This window comes from Podarcis bocagei (assembly GCF_964188305.1).
Source record: "Podarcis bocagei genome assembly, chromosome: Z".
Taxonomy (NCBI): Eukaryota; Metazoa; Chordata; class Lepidosauria; order Squamata; family Lacertidae; genus Podarcis; species Podarcis bocagei.
The window spans coordinates 2,518,457-2,545,394 of NC_138140.1; the positions used below are offsets into that span (position 1 = coordinate 2,518,457).

Genomic DNA, 26,938 nt, shown 5'->3' on the forward strand with positions numbered 1-26,938 from the left:
GATTCTTCAACATCAACTTCATTGGACTGGTCACGTTGTTTGGATGCCTGGTGATCGTCTTCCAAAGCAACTACTCTAGTCTGAACTTAAGAATGGAAAGTGTAATGCTGGTGGTCAACAAAAGAGGTTTAAAGACTCTCTCAAGGCAAATCTAAAAAAATGTAGTATAAACACTGACAACTGGGAAACACTGGCCTGTGAGCGCTCCAATTGGAGAACAGCCTTTACCAAAGGTGTCATGGGCTTTGAAGACACTTGAACTCAGGACAAAAGCGAGAAACCTGCAAAGACGAAGGAACAACTGGCAAACCCTCACCGTGATCAACTCCTGCTCCAGAAACCTATGTCCCCACTGTGGAAGGAAGTGTGGATCCAGAATTGGCCTCCACAGTCACTTACAGACTCACTATTTAGACCATGTTCATGGAAGACAATCTTACTTGACTATGAAGGATCGCCAAGGAAGAAGAAGAGTGCTCAGATCAAGGGAAGTCATAGTCCCACTCTATTCTGGTCAGACCATGCCTGGAATACTGTGGTGTTATCAGCACCATGCTCTAACCAACTAAACTATATCAATATTTCTCTGTTTAGAAACTCCTATCCATGTTGGTCTCCCTTCTCTTTGAGTATTTCTGACCATGGGATCTCACCCAGTAGTTCCTTCAGCTTTTCGAAACTGGCCTTCTTAAAGTCCAGAGTGCATGTCCAACTACACTCAACTTTCCCTTGCCTCTGTATCATGAAACCCAAGAGGACATGATCACTTCCTCCCAAGTTTCCCAGTACTTCCACTTCGCCAATCAGTTTCTCCCTATCTGTGAGGACCAGGTCCAATATAGATGATCCCTGTGTTGCTTCTTCTACCTTCTGGGAAATGAAATTGTCAATGAGGCTGCTGTCGCTTTTGCCCTTTGGGGCTTTCGTTCCGTCTGTGAGAACTTCCCACCATCACCTGAGGCATCTCTGGTGGCACATACCAGTCTGGGTAAACGTAGCCCCAGGCACCAAAATACACTGTGGATGAGGAAACAGGAAACACCGCGCGCTTGCAAAAAAAGAAGAAAGTGGCAAAACGCAACATTTCCCCTCCTCTCCATAAATCGCACAGATTTGAGTCCCCAGGAGGAAGGCGAGGGAAACACCCTTTGCGTGAAACACAACCAGGCCGGCTATAAAAAGAGCATCCTGTTTCTGAGACACAGTTTGGTTGTTTGGGAATCTTTTCTCCTTCTAAAATCACCCTTGGAAGGAGGGGTGTAAACTGGAGTGCCAGATTGCAGCTCCAGAAGAACGAGAGGAATTTTCTTTGGGCCTGCAGGCGGAAGGAGGCGATGGTGAAAGCATGCACTATGAGCAATGGTTTTGTTTTCTGAGTAACACAAACTCCGGACAGCAAAGCTTACAAGATCTTACTTACCATGGTGAGTTTCGCTTCCCGGTCTCTTCCTGAATTTTCTGTTTTTTGTTTTTGCAGGTGAGGGGCAGACAGTGGAGGAGGGAAGAAAGGCTGGTATCTCATCTCCTCCAGCCCTCACCCACCAACCCATCAGCAGGAAGTAAGTCTCCTCTCCTCATCAGACCTCCTTGTATGGTGTGAGCAGCCGGGCTCAGCATGCTGGCTCTTGGCCCCAGCCCAGCTCCCTGCGGCCTCAGGAAACTGTTCCAGCACGCAGTCTACAGGGAACAATCCTCAGCCAGTTCGCAGACAAAGCCAATATTATTAACTCCTTCTGCAGCAGGCAGGGGCTTTTAAAGGGACAGGCAAGAGGGCTCCCACCTCCAGCACGGCAAAGAGTGCATGCTCCGAGTGCAGAAGGGGACAGATCCAAGACTGGCAGCTCCCCCTTGTTCTTTTCCTTTTTAAGGATCAGGCAGGAGATGGTGAGAAGGATGCCGCTCTGCCTGGGAACCCTGGAGGGCTGCTGGATGGACAGGACTCCCTAAATATCCACAAAGGAGCATTGCTAAGAACTCAAAAGCACTCTGGGCGCAGATCTGCAAGGGGGTAGCAAAATCAAGGTGGCGTGTGACACTCTGCAGTACATCCAGGTGCCCCGTGAACAAAGTTTTGTACTTTTTAAAATAAGCTTTTTAAAAAGGAAAACTAGGAGAGGCAGGCAATCTGGCAATTTGGGGTCCAGCATAGAAGAGTCGGGAGACTGAATAGTGCCCCTCTTCCTATGTTCTAAGTCAACAGTAGGCAAACTATGGCCCGGGGGCCGGATCCGGCCCAATCGCCTTCTAAATCCGGCCTGCGGGTTTTTATATGAGTAGAATGTGTCCTTTTATTTAAAATGCGTCTCTGGGTTATTTGTGGGGCATAGGAATTCATTCATCACCCCCCCAAAAATATATAGTTCGCCCCCCCAAGGTCTGAGAGAAAGTGCTGAAAACGTTTGCTGACCCCTTTTCTAAGTGGTACCATTTATTTATGTATTTATATTTTATCATTTATATCCCACCTCCTCATTTAACCCCCACGACAACCCTGTGAGGTAAGGTACGCTGAGAGAGGCAATGACTCCAAGGTCATACCTGGTTTGTTTCCTGTGCCAAGCTGGCGGAGTGGGGGAGGGAGAGGGGCTTCCCTGATGAATTTCTGTGTGGCATCACTTAATCTGTTAACGGGCACAGGGATTTTGTCAGAAACAAGGGGGGGGTAACCCTTTAGGGAAGGGGCTTCTACCACTTCTGTGGGAACTTCCCACAGTCACCTGGGATCGACCAGAGTCGTAGAGAACTTCGTGGGAGGATTGGGCCCTGCGCTAAGAAGTGGGAGGGTGACCCATGGGATCTGCAGCAAAATGCCTTGGCCCGATCCTCTTAAGTCATAGTCCAAAGTCCAGGAACCGTGCATTCTTCAGCATCCTTTGGAAAAGCTTTTATCTCTGCTGCCCTCGGCCCTTCAAATGTGGACTTTGTCGCTGGAGATAACAAGTCTGCTTTGCAGCGCAGGAATGAAAAATCATGGGCAGGAAAGGGCTATGGCTGGAATTTAAAATTCTTGCGGCTCATATAGACTGCTTTTACCTTGGGCTGGCAATGCGCAATATATAGATACAGATATAGATATGTATATTTTGCTGACTGCTGATTATTTAAGTATTTGCACCTTCTTCATCTTGCTGCCCCACAAATGCTGGACCCACAAAGGGTGTTAGGCTATAGGCTCAGGACTGAAGCCATCTCAGTAAAAGTCTATCTGGGCGGCTGCCCTTACTAAGCCTCTCTGTAAATTAGCATCACAGGTGCCTTAGTTATAGAATGGGGATTTTTTAAAAAATGTATCAGGACCATATTATTAACAGCCCAAATGACCTAGGATGGCCATTTTGTGCTCCCATCTGCTTTAATTTTATTACATAAAATTAAATTTTGCATGGAGTTGTTAACATCCACCCAGTATTCTCTTCCCAGGGCTACAATTCTGGGAGGGGAATAGGGGCACGTTCTCAGCAAACTACAACTGTCAGGACTTGGGGAGGGGGGAGGTGAACCTGCCTTAAATATATGGCCTTTATGCACACCACACCTTATTCCGAGTCAAAACGCTGGCCTGTCTAGGTCAGGACTGCCTCTCGCTCTGACTGGCAGCAGCTCTCAAGGGTCTCAGGTAGGGCTCTGCTTATGCGATCCATAAACAGAAGAGAGCAAGGTCTTGACATGCCTCTAGTTTATTTCACAATGTTTATACACTGCTTGATTGTAAAGCAACAAACAAACCTCAGAGCAGTTTACGAAAACCATATACAGTGGTGCCTCGCAAGACGAAATTAATTCGTTCCGCAAGTCTCTTCGTCTTGCGGTTTTTTCATCTTGCGATGCACAGTTTCCCATAGGAATGCATTGAAAATCAATTAATGCGTTCCTAGGGAAACCGCTTGCCAGGCTGGCGGTGCGGAGAAGGGCTTTTCTCCGCACCGTAAGCCTTCAGGACAGGTACGGGAACAGAGGGGAAGGCGCGCAGCGCTTTCCCTCTGTTCCTGGGGCTTGCGTGGGAGGAGGGTTTTTCCTCCCCGCCGCCAACATTCAGAACAGCATTCTGAATGTTGGCGGTGGGAAGGAAAACCCTCCTCCCACCCCAAGTCTTCAGGAAAGCCGTCCGATGCCGCGCGGCGGGAGGAGGCGCTCCCCCCCCGCCCGGCATCGGAGCTTCGTTCCGATGCCGCGCGGCGGGAGGAGGCGTTCCCCCCCGCCCGGCATCGGAGCTTCGTTCCGATGCCGCGCGGGGGGGGAGGAGGCGTTCCCCCCGCCCGGCATCGGAGCTTCGTTCCGATGCCGCGCGGGGGGGGAGGAGGCGTCCCCCCCCGCCCGGCATCGGAGCTTCGTTCCGATGCCGCGCGGGGGGGAGGAGGCGTCCCCCCCCCGCCCGGCATCGGAGCTTCGTTCCGATGCCGCGCGGCGGGAGGAGGCGTTCCCCCCGCCCGGCACCGGAGCTTCGTTCCGCTGCGCTTCCCCGCTGTCCCGGAGATTTCCCTATGGGCTGTCGTCTTGCGAGGCAAGCCCATAGGGAAATTCGTTTTGCGAAGTGCCTCCAAAACGGAAAACCCTTTCGTCTAGCGGGTTTTCCGTCTTGCGAGGCGTTCGTCTTGCGGGGTACCACTGTAGAACCATCAGATTATCAGACCAAAGACTGATTAAACTGGCAGCAGCACCCTAAACATCTGAGTAGACTTGCCTGAATAAAAATGTTTATAGCAGTTGCCAAAGAGAGTACAGTGGAGGCACCTGCCCAATACCTATAGGAAGGGAGTTCCAAAGTTCAGGTGCTGCCATACTGAAGTGTTGAGTTATTTTGAGGAGGGTCCAACAGGTTTAGTGTTTACTCTCTCTCTCTCTCTCTCTCTCTCTCTCTCTGTCTGTCTCTCTCTCTCTCTCTCTTCCACACTGCTGATCTTGCCCTGGCTTAGAAGGCGTACTGTCCCCTGCCCCCTCCCCCAAATGTTGGGCGTGCCAGGAGGGAGGAGAGAAAAGGCAGACACGGGTAACAGAAGCAGTAATGAGCGAGAGTGTGCGCAGCCTGCCAACTGCCTCCTCCAATCTGCCTTGCTTGCTGGAGCTCAGGAGCAGAGTAGATGAGGATTTATGAGCTCTGTCAGGAAAAGCGTGGAAAGGAGTCCGTGACAAATTAATCACCAATCTCGGCCACGCTGACGGGGCGCTTTCCATGCCCGCCCTCACCAGCGGTGCCAGGTTGCTTGCCATGGGCCGGAGCCCTGTAGGGGGCACCTTTCTGATGCCATCACCCATGTTCTCTGCTGACATCTGCCAGGGCCCCACAAAACCTTCCAGATGTCCGTTCCCCCCTGGGCCTTCTGCCAAGGCTCCCAACCAGCACCTGGGTCACCCATCCTTATGGTATATCCTTTCATTTTATTTATTTGCTTTGTTTCATTCAAAAGTCACCATCACCTCAAAGCGGGTTATGAAAAAGATACAACAAACAAACAGGATTATTGAGAAGAATTAACAACAGTTTCATCCTTTCACAGAGTTTGTTTCCCAGTTCCATTAGTGATGACACTACTAGGGTTGCCATATTTCAAAACGTATGTGAACCGCTGTGACACCTTCGGGTATAAAGGTAAAGGGTATAAAGGACCATTAGGTCCAGTTGTGGCCGACTCTGAGGTTGCGGCGCTCATCTTGCTTTATTGGCCGATGGAGCTGGCATACAGCTTCCAGGTCATGTGGCCAGCATGACTAAGCCGCTTCTGGAGAACCAGAGCAGCGCACGGAAATACCATTTACCTTCCCACCAGAGGGGTACCTATTTATCTACTTGCACTTTGACGTGCTTTTGAACTGCTAGGTTGGCAGGAGCTGGGACCGAGCAACGGGAGCTCACCCCGTCGCGGGGATTCGAACCGCCGACCTTCTGATCAGCAAGTCCTAGGCTCTGTGGTTTAACCCACAGCGCCACCCTTGTCCCTCCTTCGGGTATAGGGCGGTATATAAATAAATTCAATCAATCAATCAATCAATAGACGAGAAACAGATTAAAGCTCAGAGAAGCTTTCTAAATATCTAAGTTGGCTCATCTGAACAAAATGCTAGTTCGCAGGTGCTGAGAAGAGGACAGCGAAAGTGTCTGCCTGGTGTCAAGAGGCTGGGAGTTCCAAAGAGTGGAAGATGAAGCAATGTTGGTTAGAGCATGGTGCCAATAACGCTAAGGTCGCAGGTTTGACCCCTATACAGGACAACTGCATTGCAGGGGGTTGGACTAAATGACCCTCAGGGTCCCTTCCAATTCTATGATACTACACGTGAAACTCGAAAAATTAGAATATCGTGGAAAAGTTAATTTCTTTCAGTAATTCAACTGAAAAGGTGAAACTAATGTATGAGATTGACTCATGACATGCAAAGCGAGATGTGCTTCCGCTTCTCCGAGGTCCAATCTTGCTCGATTTGCAATCCTTGTTTTGCTGATTTCCTTGAATATTCTAATTTTCTGAGATGGTCAATTTGGGATTTTCATCAGCTGTATGCCATGATCATCACAATGATAACAAATCAAGGCTTGACATATCTCGCTTGGCATGTCATGAGTCTATCTCTTATATTAGTTTCACCTTTTTAAATTGAATGACTGAAATAAATGAACTTTTCCATGATATTCTAATTTTTCGAGTTTCACCTGTAGAACAAATCACGGCTTGACATATCTCGCTTTGCATGTCATGAGTCGATCTCATATATTAGTTTCACCTTTAAGGTTAAATTAGTGAAATAAAGGAACTTTCCCACGATATTCTAATTTTTCGAGTTTCACCTGTATTCTCAAGGATGGATTTCTTCTGCCGACTGAAGTGCTTGAGTGGGCACATGTGGGGCAAGGCGATCTCGTAGGTAAACTGGTCCCAAGTTATTCAGGACTTTATACGCTAACAGCATTACCCCTTGAACCCGGCCCAGAAGCAGTTCAGAAACCAGTGCAGATCTCTGAGCGCAGGTATTAGATGCTGACGAGGCCTCGCTCCTGTCAGCAACCACGCTGCAGCCTCAGGATCAAGAGCCAGGGAAGCCCTACATGAAATCCTTCCTAATTTTAAAGAATGTAAGAAGAGTCAAGCCAGGTCAGGCCAAAGGTCTGCTTCAGCCTTCCCTGAATTTTAGGCAAAACCGCCATTACCCCTGCCAAGAGCCTGCACTACAGGAATGTTGCTAGGCACTTAAAGAGGACTTGTGGATTGGGCCCATGCCAGAAATTCACATCAATGTGCAGAATTTGGCCTCTTGGTGAATGAGGACCAGGTGTGTGTGTGGAGGAGTCCTCACTTTTTAAAAGGGGTGAGAAGAAGGAGAAGGGCAAGATATCTAGAGCAGTGTTTCCCAACCTTTTTTGGGCAAAGGCACACTTGTTTGATGAAAAAAATCTCGAGGCACACCACCATTACAGCCCCGTGACGTCAGCGCGCAGCGTCACGCCGGGAGGGACGCACGAAAGTGAAAGTTTCAATTTTTTCCCCTCCCCCTTGCCGGGGAACCTCCAAGCTTTGGGGGTGGGGAGGGAGGAGGCAGCAAAGCAAGGCAGGAAGGAGAGCGCGGCTTGGCTGGGTGAGCTTTGGCAGGGGCAGGGAATGAGAGCTGCGAGGCGGGCGCTGTGGACGGAGGCGCTGCCCGCCAAGCTCGCAGGCAGCCAGGCAGGCAGACGGCGAGAGCCCCGCGCTGGGCGGCCTCTCCTCGCCACCGCCGCCCCGCCTCTCGCCGCCCGACTCGCCCGCCTCCCTCCAGGCAACATCTCGCGGCACACCAGGCAACATCTCGTGGCACACTAGTGTGCCGCGGAACAGTGGTTGGGAAACACTGATCTAGAGCATGGAGTAAAAGACTGGGTGCTCCACTCCTTAACCACAGCCCTGCTACAGAGACCAGGTCCAGGGGAGTTGTAGTATGAAGCCTCTGGCTGGCTGACTACAGTATTGATTGATTGATTGATTGATTGATTGATTGATTGATTGATTGATTGACTGCATTTATGCACCGACTTTTTCTCCAAGGAGCTCAAGGCAGTGTGCATGCTTCTCTGTCTCCTCCCACAGCAACCCTGCAAGGTGTGTTAGGCTGAGAGGCACTGACTGGCCCTCAAGGTCACCCAGTCTGGGGTTCGAATCCTGGTTTCCTAAGCCCTAGTCTGACACTCAGCCACTGACAACTCGGCACCTACTGCACTGGCGCTTTACACACAGCCCTGGTTAGAGAAACAAAAGGCAGCATATTTCTGCAGGGGCATCTTGAATCAACGGGAGGCAGAGTTATGGCAAAGCCTGTAAAAGTGCTGACCCCTCAAAATATGGGTGGGTGGGTTCCACTTCATCCACAAGCCTCCAGCCTTTTGCCAGCAGCACCCAGACATGCCCTAAGCCCAAGTGACATAGCCAAGAGAGTTATTGGCAGGTGAATCTTGCCATTCTCACTTGGGCGATGAGGCAATCCTCTTTTTAAAGGCTACTGCTGAAGTCATTTGCTTTATTACCTTGGCACCTGCTCCCCACCCCACCCCCCATTGTTTGCCGTAAATCTCTTGGCAGCAGCCCATGTCTCTGGGTCCAGCTCTTTCCCCCTTCATAACCTCAGCAGAGGGCATCTGTATTCTCCAACACCCCCCCCCACTTGCCACCCACAAGCTGCAGCTTGGCTCAAAATCTCACACTGGGGCCTAAGTTCTGGCAAGGCCACTAAAAAGGTACTCCATGAACCTCTTCATTTAAAAAACAAAAACATCACCGGGGGAAATAAAACCACAGCAAAGCTTTACGTTTGTGCAATGCAAGGATTGGGGTTTTTTGGGTAGGGGAGCAGCACTTCTGCTCCTAAGAACAGTCATACCTCGGGATAAATACGCTTCAGGGTGAGCACTTTCGGGTTGGCTCTGCAACGACCCGGAAGTTACGGAGCATGCTACTTACGGGTTTTGCTGCCCGTGCATGCGCAGACGGTCCAAATGACGTCACGCACATGCGTGGAAGCGGTAAAACGCAACCCGTGCACGTGCTGTCGCGCCTTACGTTCTGTTCGGGATGCGAAGGGGGCTCCGGAACAGATCCTGTTCGCATCACACTGAAGTCATCAAATCTGCAGCCATTATTGTTGCAAAGGTGTATTTCCATGAAAAACAGTTTTTTAACCTGTCCTGTTTCCCCAGAGGAGGCCAGCACCCCCTCAGCAGCAGCACCCTCAAAATTATTTGTGCAACTACTCTGCAAGGTAGAGTTAGGCTAAGAGTGACTGAATGGCCTGGTGTTCCTTGAGCTTCAGAACAGAGCAGGGATGGGAAAGTGGACGTCGCAACTCCTTGACCAACGCTCTAATGTTGGAAACCACAAACAAGAGCTGATGCTTAGGTTTGTGGGCAGCGCCTGGTGGAATTTCAGACGCCACAGAACAAGCAGCTTACAACAAAGAACATACAAATCTGCCTCGCTTGTGCACGTCATGGGGTCAAAAAGGATATGCTGGAGCTGGAAAGGTTTCAGAAAAGGGCGGCCAAAGATGATCGAGGAGATGGAGCGATTCCCATATGAGGACCTTTTACTTTAGAGGAAAGGTGAGTAAGAGGAGACATGATTGGAGTTTATAAAATGATGCACAGCATGGGGAAAGCGCACAGAGAGACGTTTCCCTGTCTTTTTTGTAATGCTAGAACTCCTGGGCATCCGATGGAGCTGAATGCTGGAAGGACAGATAAGAGAAAGTCCTTTTTCACACAACTGCGTAACTCCCTCCAGCAGGAGGCAGTGGGGGCTACCAACTTGGATTGTTTTAAAAAGGGGACCGGGACAATTCATGGGGGTGGGGGAAGGTGATGGATGGCTACTAGCCATGTTTGCTCTGCTCTGACAGTCAGAGGAAGCAATGTTTCTTCTTCTTCTTTTTGTAAAAAAACCAAACACTTTTATTTAAGCCATTTAAAGTAGCACAGCTCTTCTGCCAATAGGGGAGAAAAGTAGGCATACATTGCTGGTTTGAAAATTCAGTCAGCCCATTCCATCCCCAATGCCAAATAAGCTATATTGGAAGGGTCAGAAATCATTTGATTTTTTTTTAAAAATCCATTTATCAGATGATCATTAGCCCAAGTCTTCTCTGGTTTAGATTACACTGAAGTTCATCCTAAAGTGCCCCTCTTGGTTGGACATAATCAGCAATCATGCAATAGTTCATTCCTCAACCTCCCAATCTGTGGAACTGCCATCCTGATTTGGAAGTCGTTGTCTCCCTTTGAGATTCTCCCTTTGCTTCAATCAGCATCAGATATTCTACACATCCAGATCTTCAACATACCTGAAGGACATAATATGTTTTCTTCTGATGCCATCTGAATCTTGCCCGTTACCAGAACCCTGGTGCGATCTTAACGAACAATAAGTTCTGAATAGCAGTTGCTGGAAACCACAGGAGGGGAGAAATGTTTCTATTGTGCTTTTTCTCTGCTCCCTGGTTTCCCATAATGGGCATCGGCATGGCCAGTGTGAAAACAGGGTGCTGAACTCAATGGACCACTGACCTGGGAAAACAGAATCTTCTTTTGCTCACCTCTCTTGGAAGATGGATTGCCAGGCTGAAGATTATTAAACTATTTTTAAAACAGAGTGTACACAACTCCACCCATAGCCTGGGTCACACCCCCACCCATCCTTCAGCTTCTTATTTCTGGAATACGAAAGTATTGAGCTCATTAAACTGAGCTTCTGAATGGAGTTTGCAGGTTTATATAATCACAAAACCACAGAACTGACCCAGAGGATTTATTTAGTCTCAAACTTGGGTCCCCAGCTGCTGTTGGACTACAACTCCCATTGTCCCTAGCTAGCAGGACTAGTGGTCAGGGAATTATAGGACCCAAGGTTAAGAAACATTGATTTAATCCATGGGTAGGCAAACTAAGGCCCAGTGGCTGGATCCTGCCCAATCACCATCTCAATCTAGCCTGCAGACGGTCCAGGAATCAGTGTGTAATTTTACATGAGTAGAATGTGTGCTTTTATTTAAAATGCATCTCTGGGTTATTTGTGGGGCATAGGAATTCGTTCATCCCCCCCCCCCCAAAATATAGTCCAGCCCCCAACAAGGTCTGAGGGACAGTGAACCGGCCCTCTGCTGAAAAAGTTTGCTGACCCCTGATTTAGTTCAACCCCCTGTAATGCCAGCAAGTTGTGACCCAGGGAAACACTTAACTGCTAGTCTGCCATGCATGCATGCAGCTGGCACTTGCCACACAATGTACACTCTGCAGAGGCTCAGAGACGCTCTCTACTATGACTTCATATGACTCCGGACTAAGGCTGACAATACAAGCAGGTTATTGGCCTGGGTCCAGCTAAGCCTACGAAGAAAATGCATGCAAATCGCCTGCAATTCTCTGAACAGTATTACTATCCTTGCCACCGTCCACAAGCTGATTTTAGGCAAGTTGTTGCCTATGAGCCTCAAGTGAGCAGCTGTGAAGGCAGCAACACACACATGAATTTTGTGCTGTTTGCTTCAAGGAACGCTGGGAGGAGGAGGAGGGCTGTGGAGCAGCCTGTGCAATAATAATCTGCAAACAGTAAAAGAGCTTCCTTGCCAAGCTGGCCAGGTCAGTTAAATTTTGCATGCCAAGTAAATACTGTAATCATACACAGCAGCCTACCAAAGAAAAGGCAGCCGCCGAACCTGACAGTAACCACATACACAAACAAACACACAGTTTGCTTTTTACATACAAAAGAATCCCCATGTAGATAACACTTGTGCCTGTTTGACACAGAGCTTCCACATTTTTATAGGCAGAAGTTCCTGTACCAGGTTGGCAAAGCCTGCTGTAAAACATTGCCTATAAAGTAAGACCTCATAGAAAAGTAGAATTGGGAGGGATCTCCAAGGGTCATCTAGTCCAACATTGTACTCGGAAACGTACTATAAACTCTGATGGTGTTTCCTGCTTGGCAGGGGGTTGGACTCAATGGCCCTTGTGGTCTCTTCCAACTCTATGATTCTATGATTCTATGAACACCCTGTAATGCAGGAATCAGTGCAGAAACTATCTAAATAATAATAATAATAATAATAATAATAATAATAATTTATTTATACCCCACCCATCTAGCTGGGCTTCCCCAGCCACTCTGGGCGGCTTCCAACAAAATACTAAAATACAGTAATGCCTCAAACATTAAAAGCTTCCCTAAACAGGGCTGCCTTCAGATGTCTTCTAAAAGTCTGGAAGTTGTTCTCATGGACATCTGGTGGGAGGGCATTCTACAGGGCGGGTGCCACCACCGAGAAGGCCCTCCGCCTGGTTCCCTGTAACTTAGCTTCTCGCAGCGAGGGAACCTCCAGAAGGCCCTCGGAGCTGAACCTCAGTGTCCAGGCAGAACGATGGGGGTGGAGACGCTCCTTCAGTTATACAGTCATACCTCGGGTTAAATATGCTTCGGGTTGAGCATTTTCGGGTTGCACTATGCAGCACTTACTTCTGGGTTTCACCGCTCGCACATGCGCAGGTGCTAAAAATGACGTGCGTGCATGCGCAGAAGCGGTGAATCGCAACCCGCGCACACGCACAGACGCTGGTTGCATTCGCTTCAGGATGCGAATGGGGCTCCGGAACAGATCCCGTTCACATCCAGAGGTACCACTGTACTGGACCGAAGCCATTTAAGGCTTTAAAGGTCAGCACCAACACTTTGAATTGTGCTCGGAAACGTACTATATATCTCCAGATAGATAGGTCATAACATTTCCCTCATTTTAACATTTGCAAAACACGAGAACTTCTCTCCCTCTTCCTCCCCAACAAACTACAAGGAGAGTTCCTTAGGACTGAGCATGAATGGGACATTATGGAATTTTTTGGAGGGGGGACTAGCAAGCATACAGGGGGGCAATGCTAGCCTTCCCTCAGCCATGCATGGACCCCGAAGGCCTAAGATAAGCATCATTCCTTCTGCCAAATAGGTATAACAAGCACAGTCCCCCTTTACGGGGTCACTCTGAAGATTCCAGCATCAAACCAGCAAGGTTTTGAAGGTCTTACCCGGAGCATCACAAGACACTGAACTGACTTGTAAAATTCTAATAAAAGCTGTGTCGCTTTTATCCAAGTCTGTGATGCTTGCAATTGGGGTTTTTTTTTTTGAGGGGGAGGGGGAGCAGCTGGCTGGCTCTCGCTTTTCCTCCTTTTTTAAAAAAAGAAATTCACATCCTCTGATTTTCTGGCTGCTTGCTTTGTACACCGAGCCAAGAAACAGGAGGAATAACAGAAACATGTCAACAAATTGACACCTCAGAAGGCAGGAAGCGCCTCCTCCACTTTCCCACCACAAACTTTCAAAGCAAAGACTAGAAGCCAGAGTGGTTATCTCAGCAGCTGCTGGAAATCTGGTTAGTTCTCTTATCATCTAGTTCAGTTTCTCACCAGCCTGGAATAATTAAGAAGAAGCGAAAGTGAAAAAAATGGTAAGGAATGGAACATCCACCTTCTTTCCATAGCAGCAGCCAGGAGAGCGAGAGACAGAGACATGGCAAGATGACCGCATTTTGTTTCAATGCTCAGCACCTAGGGACATTTCCCAGCTCATGAGTGATGCTAACAAAATGGTCTGCTTTTTAATATAATATTAAGAACCAAGGGAGGTTGCCTCATAAACAAGTCAGCCCCTGATCCTTTGAGCTTAGCAGGGTCAACACTGATCAGTAGCAGCGCTCCAGGGTGGCAGCTTTCCCAGCCCTACCAGGTGTGGGGAGGTGCTAGGGTGGTGTGGGAATTGAGCTTGTGACCTTCAGCAAACAGGGCAGGTGCTCAGACATTAAGTTTTGGTCAGCTCCTTACAAAATTGAGCACCATTCTAGTCCTTGTGTCCCTAAATACAAAGTGGTTTAATGTCTGAAGCCTTAAACCATTCCACCCAACTCAGTATTGGCTGCCCAGACTGGCAGTGGCTCTCCTGACCCCACCTGGACTGGAGATGTGGGAAGCTGAACCCGGGACCTTCTGCATGCAAAGCAGGTGCTCTAGCACGGAGCCACAGCCCTCCCCCCAGCTACACCCCCCTTTTTGGGGGGAGGGTCTGCAGTGCTTTGTTGCATTATCAAGGCCAGTGTGAAGCATTACGTAGAGAGCACAGAGGCTAGGCCAGGAAGTTCTGGGTTCAAATCTTCATCGAGCATTCGGGGCAACTTTCTCAAGGTAGTCTCAGCCTAGCCATTTCATGGCACCATTGTTTTGTTTGTTACACAAATGCAGGGATTTGCACCTTTGGCAGCTGTGTTGAATTTTTCAACTTTCAAACTACAAAAAGGAGAGATGCGAAAAAGTTGCAACATGACGGGAATTCAAAAGATATTTTGGTTAAATTAATATAATTTAGTTTTGCTTGGTAAGTAAATTGTGTCTAAAACTGCAAATAAATCATTAAAAATGATTGCTGAGTGCTTGCAGTTATAACAACAACAACAACAACAACAACAACAACAACTTATTATCATTTATCATTACCATTTAACGTTTTATACGTTGTGTGTTGTTTCTCCATTTGATCTTTTTACATGGTTTTACATGCATTGTGGTATTTTAAGCATTGTGAATTGTTGTTATTTTTATTGATTATAGTTTAGTAATTATTTATTGTTGTGAAGAGTGAATTTCTCATTAATTATTATTTGCTGATATTAAATTTTATTGTGTACTATTATATTCTAATGGATTATTGAATATTACTTTTTTGATACATTGTTTATTTTAAAGTTATGTTATTACGGCCTTTTGTATTGAATCAGATTGTTATAAGGTGTGTGATCTTTGTTATTTCTTCAGCTTGTAAACTGCCTTGTGTATAGTAATATAGAAAGGCAGTATACTAATTAAAAGTGAAATGAAATGAAATTTTCAGGTGGTAAAATAAAAATTATTTGGTTTCCTGAAAGCAGTTTATGTGTTTCCTCATCAGACGTAGACTTGCCAAGTTACCGTAAATGTTGTCCAATCACAAAAATAATAGCAGATTTGAATTCCTCACACCCAAAAATGTATTGTTAAGACTAATCACTTAAGAAATTAGCAAAAATTGCATTTCATTCCCCTAAAATGATATTCCCTATCAGGGCAGCATGCGTGCTTCTCGAACCCCACTTTTATCCACCCATCAACCCTGTGAGGTTGGCCCATTAAGTATCATAGCTAAGTGGGGATTTGAACCCTTGCCAATCCCAGTTTGGCAATTTACAAAGAAAGTCACCGAGGGAGGATGGCCAAAGAATAACCAGCAGCAGCTTCAAACACGGGGGAAGTTGTTTCCTTTTTCCAAAACTGCATTCCAGCCTCAGCTCCCAAACAGCCTGCATAGAACTCCTTGCACTGGATGCAAGTAAAATAAGCAGTGGGGTGTAATGGCTAGAACAGCCTTCCTCAGCCTGCATGCTGGCTGGGGTCTGTGGGAGTCACAAGCTGAATTCACATGGTAGTTTCCTCCATTTTCCAGATGTTTCCCTGTTAATTTCCAAAGTTAGATTTGAAGCTTACACGTGACGTGAAACCCACTTTCTGAACGCCACTGGAATACTGTGCAAGTTTATCACTCTGTGTGATTTGCTTCCGGAAAAATATCCATTTGCAAACAATACAGAAATCTATTTGGTTGTTTATTGCACTTATATCCCACCTTTTCTTCCAAGGAGCTCAAGATAGTGAACATAGTTCTCTGTCTCCCCATCTTTAAACCCTCACAACAACTCTGAGGTAGGCAGTGTTTAAAACTCCCATTGTTCGAGGCATGTTTTGCGACAGGGAATTTCATAAATGCGAGCAGTTTCTGAGCTCTGGGTGCAATACTGCACCTAAGATTTCAGATTAAAATTGCCACTGTTACTCAGAAGTAAATCCCAACCAAGTTCAATGGGGCTTCCTCACAAGTAAAATGTGCATGGATTGGGGACCTGAAAACTTTCTTTTCTTTTTAACCCAACATGTTTTGTTTAGGTTTTAGTTGCCTTGTTTGATGTACTTTTAATATATAAAGTGCTTTTAATTTGAAATATACAAGCCAGTTAGTTTTTGATGGTTTAAGTCAGTGATGGCCAAACTTGGCCCTCCAGCTGTTTTGGGACTACAGTTCCCATCATCTCTGACCACTGGTCCTGTTAGCTAGGGATGATGGGAGTTGTAGTCCCAAAACAGCTGGAGGGCCAAGTTTGGCCATCACTGGTTTAAGTAGTGCATGTTAAAGTGTTGTCTACCTCAGACTCTCACAGTGATGCTTAAAATCAAAACAAATTTTGGAGTGGCATCATTGCAGGACACTTAAGTCCTAGGTTTGCAAACTGGACACTCAAGGTGGTGTCTCTGCCATCAGTTGCATAGGCCTTTAATATGTCTTAATTGCTGAGCCCAAAATACCTATTTATATGAGGGAAAGGAGTTTTTAGGGAGAATCCAGGGCTTGTCTGCAGAGTGGAAAGAGATTTTTTTTCTGCCTCCCCACTTCCGGCCATTCTCTGAAGAATGGAGAAGAGACACTCTTAAGAATATTAGGGGGGCGGTTGGGAGGGGGAAGCATGACTTTGTTTTTTGCATTCTTCAGATGAGGACTAGACCATGTGAAAAATGAATATAAGATTCTAGCTGCAGTTCATTCATTTTCAGCTTAGTATTCTTGTTATTAAAAAACGACGCCTAGACATTTCGTTGCTGTGCACAACAACCTAGGTTTAAGGTGCCATTCAGCTCCTAGCTTTCATATATCAGTTTCTAAGACTGAGGGGGGGGGGTCAGTCTGGAAGGCAGTGCCTGGGCCAAGGTCACCCAGGGAGCTCCAGGGCTGAGTGGGGTCTTGAACCTCCTAGTCCTAGTCCAACCCTTTAACCATTGCACCACCACTGGCTCAAAGTGAACTAAACTTGCACATTATTTGGCAGGCATTCCAAAAAGATGCTTCTATGTCCTAGAGAAAGCTAAGCTATAGTGCAAGAATTGAGAGGTAGAGAGATGGAGGGGAAATGAAATAAGAGGATATGAACACAGCCATAGTCTGAAACATCTGGAGGGAACCACGTTGGAGAAGTCTGGTGTTAAATGTTGAGCTATGCAAATATGCTATTACTGCTCAAACAAGGAGCTAACAGTGGGCTGGGGCTGATTTGAGGGGGTGGGCCACCTCACTGGATTGTTGTGAGGATATAAAAGGGACCCCATGAGCCCACCCAGTGCTGGATTTACGTATAAGCTAAACAAGCTACAGCTTAGGGCCCCACTCTCTTGCCCCCCCCCCAATTTCACTATTAATATACCTCTTCTTAATTGTATTTCAGTTCAACAATTACTTTGATAAAATACATATTTTGTTACGTGCAAACGGCTTGAGATACCTATTAGGTCCATAAATTACCATATAGCATATATTCGACAAAAAAACAGGGACCATTCGTTGTTGACAAAGGACAGCTGAACATATAAAGGGCCCCATTACCTTCAGGGGCTCAGGGCCTCATCAAACCTAAACCCTGCCCTGCCCCATGTCACAAACAACCACTCCAGGAACTACGTTTACTCAGGAGTAGGCGACCACCCCGCTGCATCCCTCAGGAGGAAGCGCGTGCAACATCTGCCCCCGCTGCCAAGCGCGCCATCCAGCGCTGTACCGGTTGTTGCTCCCGAGCAAGCCCGCACCTGATTCTAGCATGCCAACGCCCACTTACTCTGGAGCAAGGTCCCCCCCCCCCGCCCGCGTGCAAGAGAGCTTGCTGCCAGGACGACTTGCCGCCGGGCAGAGCCAGCGCCGCCGCCTTCCCTGGGCCTGATTCCCGATGGAAGGAAGCGCACGATCGCCGCTGAGCCATCTCCCCATTACAAGCTCTGAATCGCGCTTGCAAGCAGAACCCCCGAGGGGCTTGCTGATGAACAAACGAGGCGGGCGTTCATTTGATCCGGCCGTGTCGCAGCGCCCCTACCTTGGCAGCCGTCTCCGCCACTTGCGGGTCTCCTCGGAGAAGGAGGCGCCACGCTGAAAGCTCCACAGAGCAGCGTCTGGCGCTGGCCACCATCGCTCCCCAGCCTGCCTCGGCTCGGGGAGTGGAGTGGAGCGGGCGCTGCTCCTCTTCCTTCTGTTCCAGGCCCCAATCCTCCCGGGGGTTCGACCTAGCAGCAGCAGCAAAGGCGGACTTAGCCCGGGCACAATCCAGCCTCCTTCCCTCGGCTGGCTCGTTCCGCGGGAAGGGAGGAGACAAAGGCGAGCCCGACCCGGCCCGGCCCGTCCCCTCGCTTGTGCTGCCGGCCCGCCCTCCTCCTCGCTTCCCTTCCTTTGGGAATCGGGAAATAGGAGGAGAGAACAGATCGTGCATGTACTCAAAACTACGGTGCGGCTTCCCCTCGCGCCGAACTGATTGCACACCGAATAGACTCTTTTTCTGCTTTCCCAGCGGTTTGAACAACAGCAAAGTCTGGATGGAGAGGGTTTTTGGAGATGCTTAGAGACGCCCTTCTCTTGGCTTTGACCTGGTTTCCGGTGGTCTACAGGGCCAAGTTCAAACAGATTTTGTTATCCAGAGGCCACTGTGCAAAGTCGCATCTAAACCGGCCGCCACATCTGCCAAAGCCCAGCCTAGGGTGCAGGATACCTTATTAGCAAGATAGTATGTTCTCTCCATGAAGGGATGTCACTACTGGGGAGGAGGCAAAAAACCTGACCCAAGCAGAGAGGCTGTGGCTTTCTCAGGTCCTTAAGGGCAGATTTCAGACAGATTATACAGCATCCCCTCTTAAACTAGCCTTCTTCCCCAGCACGGACAGATTGGCAGGTCTGTGGCTCCTTAGAGGCTTCCACGCTTTGCCTTAGAAGCGCCAGGCTGCAAGGCAAGCTCTGTCTAAATCTGATGGTCTGGGGTTGGTTGCCAATAGCCTGCACTGTATTGTCCACTAGCCTTGTTATAAAATACAGTATTTGGGGACTCAATTATTGCCAGAGCAAATCAGGGAGGGGGAGGCAATGCTTACAGGTGCTTAAAATAGTCATAGAACTGTGGAGTTGGGAGGGACCGTGGGGGTCATCTAGTCCAACCTCCTTTTGCCCAACGTGGAGCTCGAACCCATGACCCCAAGATTAAGAGTCTCATGCTCTACCGACTTTCCAGTCCTCTTTTAAAGCTGTCCAGGTATGTGGCCATCACTGCCTCTTGTGGTAGTGAGTTCCATAGTTTAACTACGTGCTGCATGCTGAAGGACTTTATCTGTCCTTAATCTTCCAACATTTTTTCACGCTGCACAAAGAAGTCCTTCAGAACAAAAACATGTTCTGAAACAAACAGAATTGGCATATATGTGTGTGTGTGTTTGACTTGAAGGGCAGTCCAGCAACAAAAGCCTTTTTCCACCCTGAATAATTGGGTGCACTCTTCCCACCTTGGATCAAATCTATGCTTCCGGATGTCATAAGAAAGCTGCAGAGATTGTGCAGGATAGTGCTCACCCCAGAAATGATCTCTTCCAGCTTCTGCCTTCTGGAAGAAGGTCCAGGGTTATAAAGACTAGGACTAGCTGCCTGAGATTCAGTTTCTATCAAAATGTGATTTTGGTTTTAAACGCAGTGTAAGGAGTCTCTATGGGAGTATATTGTACAGTGGTACCTCGGGTTACATACGCTTCAAGTTACATACGCTTCAGGTTACAGACTCCGCTAACCCAGAAATAGTGCTTCAAGTTAAGAACTTTGCTTCAGGATGAGAACAGAAATCGTGCTCTGGCAGCACAGCTGCAGCAGGAGGCCCCATTAGCTAAAGTGGTGCTTCAGGTTAAGAACACTTTCAGGTTAAGAACAGACCTCTGGAACGAATTAAGTACTTAACCCGAGGTACCACTGTATTTTAAAATGGGGTATCAGAGTTTTTAGGGGGCTAACCAGGCTGGGATACCTGGGATAACAGGCTTGTTGGGTTTTGAATGTTTTATGTAGATTTTTCAATTTCGTTGTTCTGTATGGGACAAGGACAATAAAGATTATCGTATCATATCAAACACTTTAGAAGAAGAAGAAAATAACACAGCAACACTTGGGGATCAGCGTCCTTTACCATCTCTGGAGTGAAACAGCAAAGCACTTCTGCCCACCCCCTTCCCCACAAGTCTGCTTTCAAAAGCAAGCAGATAACATGCCTGAGACAATGACAGATTCTCATTCTGCCTGCCAACAGACCCCACCCCCCCCTCCCCGCAGCAGTCAGGACTGAGTTTGTTCAAATTCTGCCTTCCTTGTGTTTATCGAGACTGCTGGAAGAGAGCAGACACCAATATGCAATTAATTGGCAACTGGTGAGAGCAGATTGCCGGAAGGAAAACCGAGGGGGCGAGGCATCGTGGCATCTGTGAAGTGGCTGAGAGTGGCAGATATAGAACACAGCAGCCTCGGTGGTGGGGTTTCAACACAAACACACCCCACCCCATTTTTCTAAAAAAAAGGATTTTGTTTGCGGAGGTGGACTCCCTCACCAACAGACAGAAATTGACAGAGATATACTAGCTGTTAGAAAACACAGGAGGGGAGATTGCTTCTACACCCAGGTTCTGCGTGTGGGTTTCCCATTGACACACCTGGCTGCCCACACTGAGAAGAGGATGGTGGACTTGATGGACCATTGGCCTGATCCAGCCTCAGGGCTCTTCCTGTGTTCTTACATTCTTCAATGTGCACCATTTTGGAAGTACCCTCTGGCTTCTCAAGACTGTTATTACCTCTCCACCCCACCCTTCACCCCCAGACAGCACCTGCTGAATGCAGTGGAGAAGGTTATCTTTGGAAAGTACTCTTGGAAAGGAAGAGTTTACAGAGAATAGTTACCGCTGGTGCCAGGGAGTGTTCCTGTGGGAGGCAGCTCCTGGCACCTGCTGGGCTGCACACCTTGCTTCAATAAAAACAACTGAGGTGGGGGAGATGAGCTTTTGGGAAGCAGGCCCAGCTTAAAACCTTGAGATAAGGTGCTCAGGCAGCAAGCGGTGAGTTGGTGTTTGGTGGCGCTGTGTGAGGCACGAACCTGCATGAAACGATAATGGGAGGCTGCTAAGAGCCCTGCTGAACCTTCCCAGGAGGGAGGGTAGCAGTTGCTTCTCTGTATGATACACCTCACATTTGGTGTGATTTTCCCAAAACCAGCAGTGGGGAATCTCTATCTGGCTGGCCCTTGAGAAATCTTTCCAGGCTACACATCTCCCTGGCTCTGCTGCATGCCCTCTTTCAGCCTCATCACAAAATTTGGAGACAGGTGGATGGAGAAGGAGAAGGAAAACTCTGGTCTTCAAGCTCTGCTGCTTTGCAGGACATCTTTGGGAGAAGAAAAGGCTAAGGAGAAGGGAAGCTTTTAATGTTTGATGCATTACGGTATTTTAATATTTTGTTGGAAGCCGCCCAGAGTGGCGGGGGAAGCCCAGCCAGATGGGCGGGGTATAAATAATAAATGATGATGATGATGATGATGAAATCTGGAGCAGAGTCCCCAAGATGGCGCCTTGTATGCCGCCCAGTGCCAAGCTGGTGCCAAACATCTTGCTCTGCTTTCCTTTGCACCACATCAGTGTGGCCAAAAGGAGGGTCTTGTTGTCTGCGCAGCCCAGGACCTCCAGACATGCTGCCCAGACTTGTGCTCCTGGTAGGTCACTTGGTTGCTGCTAACACAGCAGTTTGGCTTCACTCCCAGAGACACACTCCATCGCTTCTCAAGACAGTTGGATGCCAACAAGATAAAAAAGGCTGGCATTCAGCTGTGTCCTTAACCAAATTCCTCCCCTCACACTCCTGATGTCCTGCATATAGCAAAACAGAAAAACTGAAAGGTTAGGTAATAGGTTGGTGGGTGGAAAGGAGAGGAGGATCCATTCCATGAGCTTTCCCCACAAACAGACCACACCCTGCCAGGCCATCCCAAGTCCCAAAAATAATTCCCCAGGAAGACAGAAGGCAGTCGAGGAAGGCTGCCTCACACAGGCCTTTTGCAACTGTCTAGAATTATTTCTTTCAGACCCACCAAATCATGTCAATGAGGCACCTGCCTCCTTGCTGCAGTCAAAAGGGATGCAGACGAGAGAGCACATGTTGTTGTTTTATTTTAAAAATTAAGGGAACAGTCAAAGGCTGCCTGTACATTGCAGCCGAATGACCTTTTTAAATAAAACAAACCAAATCAACACTACCCTGATGTATTATCATCCTCATCTGTTAATAATTGGACATTTTCAGAGTGGATGGAGATTAGCCACCACCCAAGCTCTGATTATAGGTTGCATCTTGTGCCTGGTCTGGAGAGAGCCTCTCAGTTTCAGAGCAAAGGACAAATTTTTCACTGGTTGAGGGGTCGGGGTCTCCGTTCTCCCCATCCCACCCCTCCCCACTTCATAAACAAAGCCTTTAAATCAAAGGGATGTGGCCTCCATTCATTTTGCAGCTTCAGGAGCTCCCTGGATCTCACTGTGGATAGGCAAAAGATGAATAAAAAGGTGGGCGGGGATGGAGACAGCTGTTTGGATGAATCAGCCACATCCAAGCATTCACAGATTTTTTGTATTGTGTGAGGAAAGCCAGAAAACAAAACCTTACAACCACTTGATGATGTGCTCACAATCAGATGCACGCACACCCACACCCACACAAACCCTGGGTATATCTTCTAACTAAAACAAGAGGTGCAGGCCAACACAAAAGTGGTTCCATTCATTCATTCATTCATTCATTTATAAAAATATTCATATAATGCTATGCTGTAAATATCCAAACAAAAAACCATGCAATTAAAATCATATATATATCTATATCTATATATACACAACAGACGTAAGTTACAGCCAATTATAACCATTTCCAAAAGGTGTTTAAATGTTGGCATCAAAGTTGGCAACTGCTGAATGTCTAGTGGTCCAGGACACTTGGGGCCTTCTGGCGGTTCCTTCCCTGCGAGATGTGAGGTTACAGGGAACCAGGCAGAGGGCCTTCTTGTTAGTGGCGCCCGCCCTGTGGAACGCCCTCCCATCAGATGTCAAGGAAATAAACAGCTATCTGACTTTTAGAAGACATCTGAAGGCAGCCCTGTTTAGGGAAGTTTTTAATGTTTGATGTTTTATCGTTTTTAATATTCTGTTGGGAGCCGCCCAGAGTGGCTGGGGAAACCCAGCCAGATGGGTGGGGTATAAATAAATTGTTGTTGTTGTTGTTGTTGTTGTTGTTGTTGTTGTTGTTGTTGTGACAGAGTGTTCCACAGGACTGGGCTGATAGACACCAAAGGCTTGGTTTCTTCTTGTTGTCAAATTAGCCTCACCAATTGAGGTAACGACTACGATGCTCCTGCTGTTGATCTGAGTGATCAAGCTGGGATATAAGGGTCTTAGGTACCCTGGACCCAAGTTGCCCAGGGTTTTGTGAATTAATACAAGGGCCTTGACCCTGACCCAGTAGCAGATGGGCAGCCAGTGCAGATGCCTCAACAAGGGGGCCACACATTGTCGGCCAGGTGACCCCACCAGAAATCTGGCCACTGCACACTGCAGTCACTGGAGCCTCAGAACCAGACCCAAGGGTAGCCCCACGCAGAGCACATTGCAACAGTGCAGATGTTACCAAATGCCTGCCCAGAAGCAGCCATAGCTGGTTAAAGGCACTCCTAGCTACAAAGGACACAGCTTATGTAGATTTATACTGTATAGGATGTAATTTCCTTTAATTCCAGAGGAATGAGTCACTCGTTCAGGGGTAGGGAAGACTCTTTGTACACGCTCAAAGGCACTACTCTCTGCACAATCCCTTCCCAATTCCCAAAGTTGAGGAACACAGGAAGCTGTTTTATCCCATCTAGATTGGGGTGACCAGTGCAGTGCCTTCCAGGTGTTAGGTGGACTACAGTTCCCATCAGCCCCCCTTAGCATGGCCAGTGGTTAGGGATGATGGTTGCTGTAGTCCAGCAGCATATGGAGGACAACATATTGGCTACCCTTGGTCTAGTGCATTGCAGGGGTTTGGGGGCGTGTCAAATGATCTTAAAACTAGTGGAGGGGGGTTGTCCAAGGACACTGGGTTTTGTTTTTGTTTTGAGGAAGTGGTGCAGCTTTAAAAGGACTGGCCCCCTGTAGGTGCTGCCTGCCCCCATCTGCTCGGCTGCTGTACCTTCCTAAGTACATAAATATGGAAGGCTGTCATCATGCAGTCCCCATTGGAGAATCTGTAGTACCGCATCTCAGTCCTGGATTTGTGCTTGTTTATTTGTTTCACAAGATTTAAAAACCCCCCGAAAGAGGTTGAAGAACTCAGGGAACGGGGCGGAAGAGAGAAGGCAGGTTTTTAAAGAGTGATTTGAATTAAGCAGGGGTGGAAGGACATAGAGGAGCTTCAAGGACATGATGGGAGCTTGAAGGACATGTGAGGCATGGGGTTGGGGGTTGGGTAAGCTGTAAAGGAAGAGGGAAGGGGTTGTTGGGGGGTAGGTGGGCAGGCAGAGGGTGGCATCACAAGCAAGGGTGGCAGCCCCAAGTCTGTAAATAAGTAGTTACACCCCACAAGAAGGAGGTTTTCGGAGATTGGAAGAGGCTGCTTGAAACCTGCCTTTGGGAAGTAGGGATTGTGCAACGAATTGTCTACCCAATATAGCTGAAAGCAGAAGGGGCTGTGGAAAGCTACAGGCAGCAGTGTGCCCCCCCCCGGTTGGCCTTGAGCTCTGTGCGCTTTCCATCACACTGCGGGTAGTACTAGCAGTGTGTGCTCTGAATAATTCAGGTGCTGATCTGCAGGGACCAGTGTAAAAGGCATGAGCAAAAGCCATCCACCGGAGCTAAAGCTTGCTGCAAAAGCCTGCTTCTCTGCCAAACGTTGCTGGCCAGAGAAAGCAGCCTGCAAACACCACCCCAGATATAAGAACAATGGAAGAGCCTGCTGGGTCAGGCCAAAGGCCCCATCTCATCCAGCATCTTCTTCTCATGGTGGCCAACCAGATGCCCCAGTGGAAAAGCCACAAGCAGGACCCAGGAGCAAATCTCCCCTCCTGTGGCTTCCAGCGTTCACGTACTGCTCTCTCTGACTGTGGAGACAAGAGCATAGCCACTGTGGCTAGGAGCCATAGACAGCCCTCTTCTCCATGAATCTATCCAATCCTATTTTAAAGGCGTTCCAGTTGGTGGTCGTGACTGCCTCCTGTGGAAGGGAGTTCCAGAGTTTAACTGCATGGTGAAGGACTTTATCTGTCCTGAATCTTCCAACATTTGTTTAATTTAATGCCCACGAGTGTTATGAGAGAGGGAGAAAAACATTTCTCTATCCACTTTCTCCACCCCACACATAATTTTATGAATTTCTATCAAGTTGCCTCTTAATTGTCTTTTCTCTAAACTCTCTCTCTCTCTCTCACACACACACACACATTCAAACATGCATGGCTTCATAGAGCAGGGGTGACAACAGGTTGAATGAAATTTATTATTGATTGATTGCACTTATCTTTCTGCCAAGGCATCCAAAACAGTTTTCATGTGTATACCAGGTATTGTTATAGATTTGAGGGGGGCGGGTCAGTCTGGATGGTATCCGCAGGTCCCTTCCAAATCTGTGATCCTGTTTATGTGGGGTAGAATCTATATGAGGAAACCAGCCAAACCAGTTCCTTTGTTAAGGGAATGGTCTTGGATTGCCAGTTAAGTACTGTCTTGTACATGTCCAAAGAGGTCACCATCAAGATAAGTGGGTGGGATTTTTCCCACCTCAACGGGGCTGGATGGCACCTCATCTTAGGAGGGAGAACAGTGAGGGGTGTTTTGGCTGATGTTGGAAGGTGGGGAGACAGAGGCATGTCTTGCTCTGTGCTGAACCTCAAAGCTGTGACTTGGGGCTCCGCTGAAAACCTAAAGGGGAAGCAAGGTCTGCTGGGGTGCTGGTGCTGTGAACACCCTCCCCTCAGCCTAAGCTCAGGTTGTATAGATGTGTAAATAAAACTATATATCCTAAAGATCCCTCAGTATCCATTGATCTTCATACTAAGGAAACCAAAACCTGGTAAACAGTCTTCATGCCAAGGAAACTAAGGCCTGGATCCTCTCACTACTTGGAGACTGAGGTTAAACATGAGATAGTATTTTCACAAACCCCACTCAATGCAATCCTAACCCCGTCCACTCAGTGAAGTGCAGTAAGTAGTGGCGTAGCGTGGGTTGTCAGCACCCAGGGCAAGGCAAGTAATTTGCGCCCCCTAACCCGTGGATTTGCGCCCCCTAACCCCCAGATGTTGCGCCCGGTGCGGCCGGCCCCCCCTGCACCCCCCACGCTACCCCACTGGCAGTAAGTTCCATTGAATTCAGTGTGGCCAGGTAACTGGGCTTAGGGTTGCAGCCTATGCATGAACCAGGAAGGCACCAGTTTAAATTGTGTCTCACTGTGTGTTTGCCCTATGGGGCTTTGACAGAAGACACTTTGCACATGTTCAGAGGTCCGGGCTTCCACTTGACAAAATCTAGAGCTCTTTCCATAACAGGTTCTAGAGGCAATACCCTAAACAGAGCTTGCTCAAGATTTGCCAGCTGTCCAAAGAACAGGCTGTCCTGGGCTCATGCCCTCGAAGGAGGAATCCAGATTTGTGCAAATTGCTAAATCAGTTCAGCTTCATCTTCGAGAAGGGAGCAGGCCTAAATTTCCATGCAAGGGTGGAAATTACAAGGCCTGGCTGTGGTCAGTGTGATGTGGGAGATTCGCCCCTTCCACTCAGGCTAAATCCAGCACCCAGAAGGAGGAAGGTTTGCCAAGGGACATCTACAAACGTGCAATTTTCTCAGAGCAAAGCAGAAATTCTAGGGCAATTCTGGACAGAAGCAGTTGTGGCAGCCTGCTGTCCCTGGTTGCAGGGGCCCTTACTAGGTTCCTCCTCAGCAATTTGCCCTTCTGTGCAACTTTTCTTACAGGAGGGCACTGGTGAAATCTAAGCCACCCTCCACCTTCTCTTAGCCAGA

General features: G+C 48.0%; 1 protein-coding gene and 1 long non-coding RNA gene across 11 annotated transcripts in view; one reads left to right on the top strand and one right to left on the bottom strand.

The window, feature by feature from the left end:
• Window positions 1-26,938, top strand: part of LOC308579117 — a 522,075-nt gene that overhangs the window by 290,301 nt on the left and 204,836 nt on the right. The window lies entirely within an intron of this gene.
• DAB2IP (DAB2 interacting protein) overlaps window positions 1-26,938 on the bottom strand; it is a 319,383-nt gene that overhangs the window by 95,072 nt on the left and 197,373 nt on the right. Inside the window, exon 1 of one of the 10 annotated variants that reach the window (XM_081179667.1) lies at window positions 17,932-18,202. The exons of 8 other annotated variants lie outside the window; for them this stretch is intronic. The gene's annotated coding sequence lies outside the window, so the exon portion shown is untranslated. Of the gene's footprint in view, window positions 1-1,420; window positions 1,609-17,931; window positions 18,203-26,938 lie in introns of those variants that run through there. One more of the 10 variants, XM_081179659.1, reaches the window with a different exon arrangement.